Source organism: Macaca fascicularis, chromosome 10, assembly GCF_037993035.2.
Source record: "Macaca fascicularis isolate 582-1 chromosome 10, T2T-MFA8v1.1".
Classification (NCBI taxonomy): Eukaryota; Metazoa; Chordata; class Mammalia; order Primates; family Cercopithecidae; genus Macaca; species Macaca fascicularis.
In genome coordinates, this window is record NC_088384.1 from 118,938,035 (window position 1) to 118,953,349 (window position 15,315).

A 15,315-nucleotide genomic window follows, 5' to 3' on the forward strand; every position below is an offset into this window, starting at 1 on the left:
GCTGAGTGCCTCGCACTGCGCCTGCGCCGCCCCGCCCCGCAACGGCAACCCCACCCCTGCGCTAGCCCCGCCCCCTCCGTTACCCGCCGCCGCCGGCCCCGCCCTCGCCCAACCGCCCGCACGCCCGGCCCCGCCCCCGCCTCACGTCTGCGGCTGCTTGCACGAAGGGCCCGCCCCCACGGCCCAGCCACGCCCCCAGTTCCCAGCCACGCCCCTGCTGCCCGGCCACGCCCCGCTGAGGCCCGGCGAGGGCAGCTGCGCTGGAGTCAGCGTGAAACCTACGCGGTGACACCCTGGGGAGAAGCCACATCCGTGTGTGCACGTGCGCCCCATTACAGCCGCAGGAATGAAGACGTTGTCAAAACAGCTACCTGGACCCACAGTGCCCAGGCCATCCGCTTTATCCGCGTAAAATGCGCAGCGCATGGCCGGGCGCCGTGGCTCATACCTGTAATCCCAGTACTTTGGGAGGCTGAGGCGGGTGGATCAGGAGGTCAGGAGATCGAGACCAGCCTGGCCAACATGGTGAAACCCTGTCTCTACTAAAAATACAAAAATTAGCTGGGCGTCGTGGTGTGCGCCTGTAATCCCAGCTACTCAGGAGGCTGAGGCAGCAGAATCACTTGAACCCAGGAGGCGGAGGTTGCAGTGACTCAAGATCGCGCCACTGCACTCCAACCTGGGCGACAGAGCGAGACTCCATCTCAAAAAAGAAAAAAGCACAGCGCGATGGTAGTGGTGCATTCCCAGCGCTGGGCTCACCTCCACTGCCCCTGTCACCACGGGTCCTGTGTAGCAGTCAACACACTGCCCCTCCCCCACCTGCAGCCACTAATCTCCTTCCTGTGTCCAGGAGTTTGCCTAGGCTGGGCCTTCCCTCTTAATGGAACCATGCAATATGTGGTCTTTAAGAGATTTATTTTTGCAATCTTGAAATAAGTCCTGTACTTAACCTCTCACCCACATTCCCATCTCACACAGTAGTTAGTTGTCTGTTCTCTGTCTAGACATTAGGACACTTAAAGGCCTGTGACTTGCACATCGTCTTCTAAGCCAGGTTTTAATCTTTCGCTCATTTCATCACAGTTTAGACACAGGTCAATATATTACAATGATTCAGCGATGGGCTATGAAAGTTCAACCATGCAAAGCTAAACTCACACATGTATACGTGAAAATAATATATCAGTTTTGGGCAAAACATCAGGTTTCAGAAAACAATATCAAGGAGGAAAGCATGGACTTAAAACTCTCAGGGACATGGCAACAGAAGTCGTCTAAAGTAAAACAGAGAGAGGGAAGGCTAAGAGAGTGAGCAGAGCATCAGTGAGCTATGGGGCTGTTTCAAGCAGTGTGATTTGAAGTCCCCTGGCAGTGGAAGGATGTGGAGAAAGACATTTTAAGAAGTAATGATTGCCAGGTGAGGTGGTTCACACCTGTAATCCCAGCACTTTGGGAGGCCGAAGCGGGCAGATCCCTTGAGGTCAGGAGTTCGAGATCAGCTTGGCCAACATGGTGAAACCCCATCTCTACTAAAAATATAAAAAATTAGCCGGTTGTGGTGGCATGTGCCTGTAATCCCAGCTACTCAGGAGGCTGAGGCAGAAGAATTGCTGGAACCCGGGAGGTGGAGGTTTCAGTGAGTAGAGATTGCACCGCTGCACTCCAGCCTAGGAGACAGAGCAAGACTCTGTCTCAAAAAAAACCAAAAAAAAAACAAAAAAAACCTAATGATTGAAAAGTTTTTTAAAACTACAAACCTACAGACCCAAGAAGTTTAACATATCTCAAACACAAGAAACACGAAGGAACTACACCAAGACGGAAAGCATTTATTTATTTATTTATTTTTTGAGATGGAGTCTTGCTCTGTCTCCCAGGCTGGAGTGCAATGGCATGATCTCAACTCAGCACAACCTCTGCCTCCTGGGTTCAGGTGATTCTCCTGCCTCAGCCTCCCACGCAGCTGGGATTACAGGCATGTGCCACCATGCCTGGACAATTTTTTGTATTTTTAGTAGAGACAGGATTTTGCCATGTTGGTCAGACTGGTCTCGAACTCCTGACTTCAGGTGATCTGCCCACCTTGGTCTCCCAAATGCTGGGATTACAGGCATAAGCCACTGTGTCTGGCCTCAAATTGCTTTAAATCAGTGAAAAACCTTAAAAGCAGCTACACACACACACACACACACACACACACGAGACATTGTGTACAAAGGAACAAAGATGAGAATGATTGCAGGCCGGGCGCAGTGACTCACGCCTGTAATCCCAGCACTTTGGGAGGCTGAGGCCAGTGGATCATGAGGTCAGGAGATGGAGACCATCCTGACAAACATGGTGAAACCACGTCTCTACTAAAAATTAAAAAAAAATTAGCTGGGCATGGTGGCACATGCCTGTAATCCCAGCTAACTCGGGAGGCTGAGGCACGAGAATCGCTTGAACCTGGGAGGTGGAGGTTGCCATGAGCCAAGATCACACCACTGCACTCCAGCCTTGCAACAGAGTAAGACTCCTTCTAAAAAAAAAAAAGAATGATTGCAGACATTTTTTCAGGAATAATGTGAGTCGGAACACGGTGGAATCACAGCTTTGAAGTGCTGAGGGAAAGGGAAAGTTCACTGACGCTGTCAGGCATCTACATTCACAAGCTCTGTGTCTGTGAATCCAACCAAGGGTCGAAATCCTCAGAACAGAAAATTCCTTCTGTACTGAAAAGCGCAGACTTCTCCTCCCTGTCATTGTTCCTGAAACAATATGGTATAACGAGTATTTATTTAGCACCTATGTTGCATCAGGTATTATAAGTAATCTCGGTATGTATATATTTTAGAAACAGGGTCTCACTCTGTCTCCCAGACTGGAGCGCAGTAGTGCAGTTACAGCTCACTGCAGCCTCGACCTCCTGAGCTCAACCAATCCTTCTGCATGACTCTCCTGAGTAGCTGGGAGCACAGGCACACACAGCCATACCCTGCTAATTTTTATTTTATTTTATTTTTTGTAGACATGGGATCTTACTATGTTGCCCAGACTGGTCTTGAACTCCTGGCCTCAAGTGATCCTCCCACCTCAGCCTACCAAAATTACGGAGATTACAGGTGTGAGTCATCATGCTCACCCCTACAGATGATTTAAAGTGTATGGAAGAATGTGCATAGGTTATATGGAAACACGATGACATTTTACATAAGGGGCTTGAACATTCATGGATTTTGGTATCCATGGGGGGTACTGGAACCCATCCCCCAGGGCTACTGAGGGATAACTGTAATTCTGTACCCAGCAAAGATATTTTTCAAAAACAAAGGCAAAATAAAGACTTTTTTGAACTTACAAAAGCCAAAATAATCCATCACTAGCAGACTTGCACTACAGGACATGTTCAGGAAGTCCTTCAGACAAAAGAAAGGTGAGACTGGATAGAAGTCGCGGTCTCCACAAAAGAATGAAGAGACTGGACGAGTTAAAGCTATTTATTATGAGCCTCAGCACAACCACTGCAATACAACAACAAAGAGTGATGGCTAATAAGCCAATAAAGGAGAGAAAATGGAATCAGACTCTCAAAGGGGCAGAAAGTGAGATATGACTGTGCCACTGCGCACCAGCCGGAACAACAGAGACTTCACCTCTAAAGTAAATAAATACATGATACAAAATTTTAAAATGCAAGAGACAGGAAAAAGAAAAATAGAACAAAGAGCACATGGGACAAATAGAGAATAAATAGCAAGATAGCAGATTTAAATCCAATTTAAAAATCACATAAGATGTAAAAGGTTTAAACACGTCAATGAGAAAGCAGAGACCAGAATGGATAAAAGTCAGACCTTGGAGGCCGGGCGCGGCGGCTCACGCCTGTGATCTCAGCAGTCTGAGAGGCTGAGGCGGGCGGATCACGAGGTCAGGAGGTCGAGACCATCCTGGTTAACATGGTGAAACCCTGTCTCTACTGAAAAATATAAAAAATTAGCCAGGCATGGTGGTGGGTGCCTGTAGTCCCAGCTACTTGGGAGGCTGAGGCAGGAGAATGGTGTGAACCCAGGAGGCAGAGCTTGCAGTGAGCCGAGATCACACCACTGCACTCCAGCCTGGGTGACAGAGCAAGACTCCGTCTCAAAAAAAAAAAAAAAAACAAACAAACAGCCAGACCTTGAAGTGCCCGTAAGAAACTCATTTTAAAGAGACAAATAGTGAAAGGATGGAAAATGCATACCTCCCTAGCACTGTCGAAAGGCAGCTGGAATAGGCATATAAATACTAAAGTCAATTTCAAGGAGGCAGGTCTGAAAAAAAAAGAAAAAAAAATACTGAAGTAGATTTCAGAGCCAAGAATTTTGCCTGAGATACTGGTCATTTCACAGTGAAATAGGGGGCAGAACATTTTCCTAATTAAATGCATCTAATTAGAAAGCTTAAAAATACATGGAGCAGGGCCGGGCGCGGTGGCTCACTCCTGTAATCCCAGCACTTTGGGAGGCCGAGGCGGGTGGATCACTTGATGTCAGGAGTTCGAGACCAGCCTGGCCAACATGGTGAAACCCTGTCTCTACTAAAAATACAAAAATTGGCCAGGCGTGGTGGTGGGTCTCTGTAATCCCAACTATTCGGGAGGCTGAGGCAGGAGAATCGCTTGAACCTGGGAGGCAGAGGTTGCAGTGAGCGGATATCGCACCACTGCACTCCAGCCTGGGCAACAGAACGAGACTCCATCTCAAAGAAAAAAAAAGAAAAAAAAGAAGCCGAAGGCTGGTTCTTTGAGAGAATCAATAAGATCTATCAACCTCTGGCCAGACTGAGAGCAGGAAAAAAGAGAAAAACAAATGACCAGAACCAGGAATAGGCAGTGACAGCACTAAAGATTCTAAATATATTGGACGCGTGGTGGCTCATGCCTATGCTCCCAGCACTTTGGGAGGCCAGGGTGCACAGGTCACTTAAGCTCAGAAGTTTAAAACCAGCCTGGGCAACATGGCAAAACTCCATCTCCACAAAAAATACCAACAATTAGCCAGGAGTGGTGGTGCATGTCTGTGGTTCCAGCTACTTGGGAGGCTGAGGTGGGAAGATCACCTGAGCCCGGGAGGCGGAAGCTGCAGTGAGCTGTGATCGTGCCACTGCACTCCAGCCGAGGTGACACAGTGAGACCCTGTCTCACAAATAAAATGAAGAAAAAAGGCTTCTGTAAATATTGAAAATATATTAAGAGGCTGTTATGAACAACTTTATGGCAATAAAATCAACAACTTAGACAAAATGGGCAAATTCCTTAAAATACATAAATTACAAGAGCTCACTCAAGAATAAATAGATAACTTTGATTTCTCTCTATCTGTTGATAAAATTGAATTGGTAATTAAGGATCTTCTCAGAGAGAAAACTCCCCTAACAGATGTGTTCATGAGTGAATCCTGCTAAACGTTTCAGGAAGCAGTAACACCAATTCTACCCAAACTCTTCCCAGAAACTGAACATGAGGGGTACTTTCCAGTGCATTCTATGAAACAAACATAACTCATATCAAAACCAGACAAAACAAAACTACAGAGCAATATCTGACAGGAACAAAGATGCAAAAGTTATTTTTATTTTTATTTATTACTTTAAAAAAAAATGTTTCAAGAGACAGGGTCTTGCTGTGTCACCCAGACTAGAGTGCAGTGGTGTGATCGTGGCTCACCTCAGCCTCAATCTCATGGGCTCAGGCGATCCTCCCACCTCAGCCTCCTCAGTAGCTGGGACCACAGGCATGTCAGAATACCTGGCAATTAAACAAATTTTTCTGTAGAGACAAGAGCCTTGCTATGTTGCCCAGTCTGATCTCAAATTCCTGGGCTCAAGCGATCCTTCCACCTCAGCCTCCCAAAGTGTTGGGATTACAGTTGTGAGCTACCACGCCCAAGCTGGAGTTCAGTGGCATGATCTTGGCACACTGCAACCTCCTTTTCCTGGTTCCAGCGATTCTCCTGCCTCAGCCTCCCGAGTAGCTGCGACTACAGGCACCCGCCACCACACCCGGCTAATTTTTTTTTTTTTTTTTTTTTTTTTTTTGAGACGGAGTCTCACTCTGTTGCCCAGGCTGGAGTGCCGTGGCCAGATCTCAGCTCACTGCAAGCTCCGCCTCCCGGGTTCACACCATTCTCCTGCCTCAGCCTCCCGAGTAGCTGGGACTACAGGTGCTTGCCACCTCGCCCGGCTAGTTTTTTGTATTTTTTTAGTAGAGACGGGGTTTCACCGTGTTAGCCAGGATGCTCTCGATCTCCTGACCTCATGATCCGCCCGTCTCGGCCTCCCAAAGTGCTGGGATTACAGGCTTGAGCCACCGCGCCTGGCAATTTTTGTATTTTTAGTAGAGGCAGGGTTTCAGCATATTGACCAGGGTGATCTTGAACTCCTGACCTTGTGATCCGCCTGCCTTGGCCTCCCAAAGTGCTGGGATTACAGGCATGAGCCACCACACCCAGCCCAAAATTCTTTTAAAATAATGTTAGCCCTGTAATCCCTGCACTTTGGGAGGCTGAGATGGATGGATCATTGGAGGCCAGGAGTTCGAGACCAGCCTGGCCAACGTGGTGAAATCTTGTCTCTACAAAAAAATACAAAAATTAGCCGGACATGGTGGCAGGCACCTGTAATCCCAGCTACTGGGGAGGCTGAGGCAAAAAAATGCTTGAACCCAGGAGGCAGAAGTTGCAGTGAGCCAAGATCACATGACTGCACTCCAGCCTGGGCAACAGAGCGAGACTCTGTCTCAAATAAATAAACAAGTTTGCCAAGTGTGCCAGCAGGCACCTGTCATACCGGCTGCTCAGGAGACTGAGATGAAAAGATCTCCTGAGTCAGGGAGTTCAAGGCTGCAGCGTGCTGTGATAGCATCTGTGAATAGACACTGCACTTCGGCTTGGACAGCATAGTGAGACCTCACATCTAAAACCTTTTTTTAAGTTTCAAAGATTTTAGCATTACTTTTTTTTTTTTTTTGAGACAGAGTCTTGCACTGTTGTCCAAGCTGGAGTGCAATGGCATGATCTCGTCTCACTGCAACCTCTGCCTCCTGGGTTCAAGCAATTCTCCTGCCTCAGCCTCCCGAGTAGCTGGGAGTGTGGGCACCCGCCACCATGCCCAGCTAATTTTTTGTATTTTTAGTAGAGACGGGGTTTCACTATGTTGGCCAGGCTGGTCTTGAACTCCTGACCTTGTAATCCGCTGGCCTCAGGCTCCCGAAGTGCTGAGATTACAGGTGTGAGCCACTGCATCTGGCCAGCATTAAAATATTTTATGTTATGACTGTCATTGTCTGTTTTCTGTAGCTCAAAATGAATGACTAAGCCTGGGTAACTTATAAAGAAAAAGAAAGTGTTTGTTTTCAGTTCTGGAGGCTGGGAAGCTCAAGGTCGAGGGGGCACACCCGGTGAGAACTTCTTGGTGCTGGGGCTCTGCAGAGTCACGAGGTGGCACAGGTGCCCCACGGCGAGCGGGCCCACGAGGAATCTGTCAGCGGTGGCCCAGGTGTCCCACGGCGAGCGGGCCCACGAGGAATCTGTCAGCGGTGGCCCAGGTGCCCCACGGCGAGCGGGCCCACGAGGAATCTGTCAGCGGTGGCCCAGGTGTCCCACGGCGAGCGGGCCCACGAGGAATCTGTCAGCCTACACTTGGCACATGGCCCAGCAATGGCGGGCACTCATCCCAGAGAAATAAAATTTACATCTCCTCACACACTCACCCACAGATGTTCATAGCAGCTTTATTTGTAAGAGCCAAGAACTCGAAACAACCAATAGGTGAACAGTCAAACGAACGAACTCATCCTTACCACAGAGCTGTACTCGGCAATAAGAAGGACTGGGCACTGACACGCACAGCTCGGATGGGTCTTAAGGGCACGGAGCTGTGTGAAAAAAACACACAGTCTCAGAAGACCACATACAGTAGACGTCATGGGCTGAACCGTGAGGCCCTCCAGGTCATATATTCACGCCCTAGTCCCCAGTTCCCCAGTACCCCAGAATGTGGCTGTTTGTTTTTTGTTTTGTTTGTTTGTTTTTGAGATGGGGTCTCGCTCTGCCGCCCAGGCTGGAGTGCAGTGGCGCGATTCTCGGCTCACTGCAACCTCTACCTCCCAGGTTCAAGCGATTCTCCTGCCTCAGCCTCCCAAGTAGCTGGGATTACGGGCACCCACCACCACACTCAGCTAATTTTTGTACTTTTAGTAGAGACGGGGTTTCACCACGTTGATCAGGCTGGTCTCGATCTCTTGACCTCGTGATCTACCCGCCTTGGCCTCTCAAAGTGCTGGGAGTACAGGCGTGAGCCACGGTGCCCGGCCTGTGGCAGTATTTGGAGACAGGGCCTTCAAAGAGGTGATTAAGTTAAAACGAGGACGTGAGGGTGAGACCTAATCTGATATGACTGGGGTCCTTATTAAAAAGAGGCAGGAGGGATTCATTAAAAAGCCACGTGAGGATACAGTGGAAAGGCAGCCATCTGCGACCAGAAAGGGAGGCCTCGAGGAAGCCAGAGCTGCCACACTTAGAGCTTGCACTTCCAGCCTTCAGAACTGTGGGAAAATAAATTTCTCGTTTTTATTTTTTTTAATTAAAAACCTTTTTTATTTTTTTAAATATTTTTGAGGTGGAGTCTCCCTCTGTCACCCCGGCTGGAGGGCATTAGTGCGATCTTGGCTCACTGCAACTTCTGCCTCCCAGATTCGTGCAGTTCTCTTGCCTCAGCCTCCTGAGTAGCTGGGATTACAGGCGCCCGCCACCACACCCAGCTAATTTCTGTATTTTTAGTAGAGATGGGTTTTCACTATGTTGGCCAGGCTGCTCTCAAACTCCTGGCCTCAAGTGATCCACCCACCTTGGCCTCCCAAAGTGCTGGAATTACAGGCGTGAGCCACTGCGCCCGGCCACATTTCTTTTTAAAGCCACCCAGTGTGTGGTGGTTTGTTATGGCAGCCCCAGGAAACTTACACAGTATAATTCCATGTATATAATGGTATTGAAATAACAAAATTATAGAAATTGATAACAAATTTATGGTTGCCAAGGGGAAGGAATGGGGGATAGAAACATGGGTTGACCCTAAGGAGTAGCATGAAGGACTCTGTGGTGAGGGAGAGCTGGGTCTTGGCTGTGGCGCGTGAATCTGCACATGTGGAAATGCCACAGAACTGGACACATGCAGTGTACCCATATCTGTTTCCAGGTGTTTTTTTTTTTTTTTTCTGGAGATGGCGTCTTGCTCTGTCGCCCAGCCTGGAATTCAGTGGCGCAACCTCGGTTCACTGCAATCTCCGTCTCCCAGGTTCAAGCGATCCTCCTGCTTCAGCCTCCGGAGTAGCTGGGATTACAAGCGTCTGCTACCACACTCGGCTAATTTTTGTATTTTTAGTAGAGATGGGGTTTTGCCACGTTGACAAGGCTGGTCTCTAACCCCTGACGTCAGGTGATCCACCCGCCTCGGCCTCCCAAAGTGCTGGGATTACAGGTGTGAGCCACCGCGCTCACCCTCCAGTTTTGATATTGGGCTATAGTTATGTAAACTGTAACCACTGAGGGACACTGAGTGAGAGCTTCATGGGACCTCTCTGTACTATTTTTGCAACTTCCTGTGAATCTACAATTATTTCAAATTAAAAAATTTTTAATTCAGTTGTATTTCTATACAATAGCAACAATCAGAAACTGAATTTTTAAGAGATGGCATTTACCATGGTATTAAAAAAATATGAAAAAAGTTAGAGGCCGGGCGCGGTGGCTCAAGCCTGTAATCCCAGCACTTTGGGAGGCCGAGACGGGCGGATCACGAGGCCAGGAGATCGAGAGACGATCCCGGCTAACACGGTGAAACCCCGTCTCTACTAAAAAATACAAAAAAACTAGCCGGGCGAGGTGGCGGGCGCCTGTAGTCCCAGCTACTTGGGAGGCTGAGGCAGGAGAACGGCGTAAGCCCGGGAGGCGGAGCTTGCAGTGAGCTGAGATCCGGCCACTGCACTCCAGCCTGGGTGACAGAGCAAGACTCCGTCTCAAAAAAAAAAAAAAAAAAAAAAAAAAAAAAAAAAAAAAGAGAAAAGTTAGAAATAGGGCCAGGCACGGTGGTTCACGTCTGTAATCCCAGCACTTTGGGAGGCCAAGGTGGGTGGGTCACCGGAGGTCAGGAGTCGGAGACCAGCCTGACCAACATGGTGAAACCCCATCTATACTAAAAATACAAAAATTAGCCGAGGCTGGTGGCAGGCACCTGTAATTCCAGCTACTCAGGAGGCTGAAGCAGGAGAATTGCTTAAACCTGGGAGGCAGAGGTTACAGTGAGCCGAGATCGTGCCACTGCCGTCCAGCCTCAGTGACAAAGTGAGACTCAGTCTCAAAAAAAAAAAAAGCTTAGAAATAAATTTGACAGGCCGGGCGCGGTGGCTCAAGCCTGTAATCCCAGCACTTTGGGAGGCCGAGACGGGTGGATCACGAGTTCAGGAGATCGAGACCATCCTGGCTAACATGATGAAACCCCGTCTCTACTAAAATACAAAAAAAAATTAGCCGGGCGAGGTGGCGGGCGCCTGTAGTCCCAGCTACTCGGGAGGCTGAGGCAGGAGAATGGCGTGAACCCGGGAGGCGGGGCTTGCAGTGAGCTGAGATCCGGCCACTGCACTCCAGCCTGGGCAACAGAGCCAGACTCCGTCTCAAAAAAAACAAAACAAAACAAAAAAAAAAAAAAAAAAGAAAGAAATTTGACAAAAGATGTAAAAGACCTGTACACTGATAACTACAAAATACTGTTGAAATAAATTAAAAAGATGGACAAATATAGAGTATACTATGTTCATGGATTAGAAGGTTTGATAGTGTTAAGATGTATGTTATTCCCAAAATTGATGTATGCAGTTCCAATAAAAATCCAGCAGTGTCTTAGTCCATTTGTGCTGTCATAACAATACACCTTAGACTAGGTCACTTATAAACAACAGAAATGTATTGCTCCTAGTTCTGGAAGCTGGAAAGTTCCAGATCAAGGCACCAGCATATATGATGACTGGTTAGGGCCTGTTCCGCTCAGATGGTGCCTTCCTGTTGCATCCTCACATACCAGAGAGAGAAAATCAGCTCCCTCAGGCCTGTTGTCAAAGGGCACTAATCCCATTCATGATGGCTCTCCCATCATGACCTAGTCACCTCCTAAAGATCCCTCTTCTTATTTTTTATTTTTGTTTTTGAGATGGAGTCTCAATTTATTGCCTAGGCTGGAGTGCAATGGTGTGATCTTGGCTCACTGCAACATCCGCCTCCCAGGTTCAAGCAATTCTCCTGCCTCAGCCTCCTGAGTAGCTGGGATTACAGGCGCGTGCCACAACACCCGGCTAATTTTTTTGTACTTTTAGTAGAGACAGGGTTTCTCCATGTTGGTCAGGCTGGTCTCGAACTCCTAACCTCAGGTGATCCTCCCACCTCGGCTTCCCAAAGGGCTGGGATTACAGGCATGAGCCACCGCACCCAGCCATTGTTTTAAAGACCCCTTTTCTTTTTTTTTTTTTTTGAGATGGAGTCTCGCTCTGTCGCCCAGGCTGGAGTGCAGTGGCGTGATCTTGGCTCACGGCAACCTCTGCCTCCAGGGTTCATGCCATTCTCCTGCCTCAGCCTCCTGAGTAGCTGGGACTACAGGCGCCCACCACCACGCCCGGCTAATTTTTTGTATTTTTAATAGAGACGGGGTTTCACCGTGTCAGCCAGGATGGTCTCGATCTCCTGAGCTTGTGATCTGCCTGCCTCGACCTCCCAAAGTGCTGGGATTACAGGCGTGAGCCACCGCGCCCGGCCTAGACCCCTCTTCTTAATGCCACCACAGTGGAGATTAGGTTTCAGTGTGAATCTTGGAGGGATACAAACTCAGACCATAGCAAGCAGGGTGTTTTTTTGTTTTATTTTTTTCTTTTTTTAATTCTTGGAAGGTTGCGCAGGGCAGGGTCACCAGACCGGCTGGCAACTGCTCCCCCTTCCTCCCATCCTCTTGTAGCTTCTTGGACTCCTGGGCCAGTTGCTGTTTCTGTGATGTGGAGTGATCAAAGCTGGTTCTGGGTTTTCTGGAGCTGAATCTTTGATTGCCTTTGATTTAAAAGCATTCGTGACCCCGTTTCCCTCGGGAAAGAGGCGCTGATAATTCATGCAAATGGCCACCGATGGGCAGAATTCACCAAGTGCCTCTGGAACCAAGGCTGCCATTGAACATTCTAGTAAAAGCGGGTGATGCTTTCGCCCAAGTGCCCTGGATAACCTGGGAAAAGAAAATGGTGAGTCAGTGCTTTATTTATTTTTAATTAATTAATTAATTAATTTTTTTGAGGCAGAGTCTTGCTCTGTCACCCAGGCTGGAGTGCAGTGGTGTGATCTCGGCTCACTGCCACCTCCGCCTCCTGGGTTCACGCGATTCTCCTACCTCAGCCACCCGAGTAGCTGGGATTACAGGCACATGCCACGATGCCTGCCTATGTTTTGTATTTTTCTGGTAGAGACAGGGTTTCGCCATGTTGGCCAGGCTGGTCTCGAGCTCCTGACCTCAAGTGATCTGCCCCCCTCGGCCTCCCAAAGTTCTGGGATTACAGATGTAAGTCACCGTGCCCAGCCTGAATTCTTTTTTCTTTTTTTTTTTTTTTAGATGGAGTCTCTGTCACCCAGGCTGGAGTACGGTGGCACGATCTCGGTTCACTGCAACATCCGCCTCCTAGGTTCAAGTGATTTTTCCGCCTCAGCCTCCCGAGTAGCTGGGATTACAGGCACGTGCCACCACGCTGGCTAATTTTTTTAGTAGAGACGGGGTTTGGGGTTTCATCATGTTAGCCAGGATGGTCTCGATCTCCTGACCTCGTGATCCACCCACCTCAGCCTCCCAAAGTGCTGGGATTACAGGCGCGAGCCACCGCGCCTGGCCTTATTAATTAATTAATTTATTTGTGTATTTATTTATTTATTTTAAATAGAAACAAGGTCCATCGTGTTGCCCAGGCTGGTCTCCAGCAAGCTCAGGGGATTCACCTCCTCCCCAACAGGGCTCCCCCAGGCGTGAGCCACCGCGCCCGCCTTATTTATTTACTTGTCTGTATTTTAATCTCCAAGGTGGATATATTTAAAGGTTTCACAACTATGTCCAGGTTTTAAGCTTATGGGAAGTAAATGGGGACACTTTTTTCCTAAGAAGAATTTCTTTAAAACCAAGCACATTGCTAAAGAACAACATTAGATCTGGCAAACAATAATTGGCAACAAAATAAGTTTATTATTCTGCCCAAGCCAGCCCCCGATGCTGTTTCTTAACCAAGATACAAATTAATTTTGCTGTAGCAAGTCTGGATCAATTTTATCAAAACATGTCTTTGGTTAGATGTCTAGTTTCCATTTAATGTTTTGAAAACTCATTTGACAGCCAGTCAAGTCCCTCATCCACACCAGCTCTGTGTTGCACAAGTGGCTTGAACATACCATGTCCTATTAGGAAGAGACTGAAGAGCTGGCTCATCTGTCGTCGCACTGATGGCCCCAGCGCTGGGCAAACCCTGTTTGTTTGCGGAGAGCAGTGGCGCTGCATCTCCACACTCACCTGCCTGAAGCCTTTTCTGCAGCACATCTGCCACTTCCCGAATTCTTTCATGATCGTTGCTGTCTACCAGCAAAAGAAGACCCTGGGTATTCTGGAAGTAATGCTTCCAGAGAGGCCTCATTATATCTTGACCACCAACATCCCACACTGTGAAACAAGTGTTCTCTTTTTGAGTCAGAGTCTCGCTCTGTCAACCAGCCTGGAGCGCAACGGTGTGATCTCAGCTCACTGCAACCTCCACCTCCTGGGTTCAAGCAATTCTGCTGCCTTGGCCTCCCAAGTAGCTGGGATTACAGGAGCCCACCACCACACCTGGCTAATTTTTGTATATTTAATAGAGATGGGGTTCCACCGTATTGGCCAGGCTGGTCTTGAATTCCTGACCTCGTGATCTGCCTGCCTTGGCCTCCCAAAGTGCTGGGATTATAGGCTGAGCCGCCGCGCCCAGCCCAAAACAAGTGTTCTTATATTTTACTGCTTCCATGTTAAAACCAATGGCAAGAACTGTGGTGAGTACCTGCTCTAACTTCAGTTTATACACAATGTGAAGGCAGCATCCAATCAAACCATCCAAATGTGCACCTGCTTCTTGCTGAAGAGGTGGGAGAAGTGAGAGGAGATGGTGGGGACCATAGGTTCGTGGCACTTGTGATGGGCAGAAGCAGAGGGGTTGGGGGCGGCCCTGTACTTTCTTCTTGCATGCTTCCAGGCAAATTGAACAAGGGGGAAGAGAAAGAGCTGAGGAAGAAGGAGGGAGGCAGGGATGTCACTGGCCCATGTGCTGGTGAAGCTGTAGACAGGAATTAGCAGGACAAGGACCTGCTGGTGATGGACACAGCAGCTCCAGCTCTCGGTGCTTTAAATTCCTGGCTTGGAGTCTGAAAAGGAACCTGAAAGCCTCTATGACTGTCTTAAAATAAGTCCTTATCTCCTGTAGCCACGCGGCTGAGATTTCTGCAAAACAAACCTGAAGCCTAGTCTCCTGGACGATTTAATTACAGCATAATCTACAGTTTCGACTTTGCAGTGCCTCTTTTGTTAAATTTAAGGGAAGTTGGGAAAGAACTGGAACCTGATGTTGGAATGGGGGCATGTGGGAAGATCCCAGTGAAGCTGAGGACCACAAGCCCCGCAAGTCTGTTGGGATCTGCCCGTAAACTCCACAAGTCTTCTTTGAAGGCCCATGCGGCTCTTCCACCACTGCCTGGGGAGCTGAGACTCCTTTGCCTGAAGACCCTCAAGTGTCTTCCCTAGGGAGCTGCCCTGTAAGGCGCCACCATCCTGCCCAGGACCCACCACCACCTCTGTTTTCCTTCTAGACCTAGATCCAGACTGGAGTTCCAGCAGGCCCCAAAAGAGAAGGTGTGAAGTGTGGCCCACAAATGCTTCCCTACCAAAACCTGGGGAAAATATGTGGAAATGGATGTTGAGAGTGTGGGATCTGGGTGGAAGGAATATAAGCTTGCATAAGTGAGACAGGGACTCAGATACGAGATTCTGGATTTGATGTGTTGGAGTGAACGGCTGGGAGTGACCACCCCTCCTGCCCCCACTTTCTTGATCAATCACCGAAACTGTTGCCCCACAGGTAGCCTACCCTAAACTAAGTGAAATCCAGAACTTTCCTCGTATACTGGAGAGGACAGTGGAACGCTAGGATGGATTTGTCACGCAAGACCAGCTTGATGTCCTTGGGGCTTGGAGGTCACCCCTTCACCA

At 48.6% G+C, this 15,315-nt stretch overlaps 1 pseudogene; it reads right to left on the reverse strand.

Annotated features, from left to right (window-relative positions):
• Nucleotides 1-13,270: 13,270 nt before the first annotated feature.
• LOC107131061 (ADP-ribosylation factor 4-like) lies at nucleotides 13,271-14,229 on the reverse strand (annotated as a pseudogene).
• Between the last annotated feature and the right edge of the window lie 1,086 nt (nucleotides 14,230-15,315).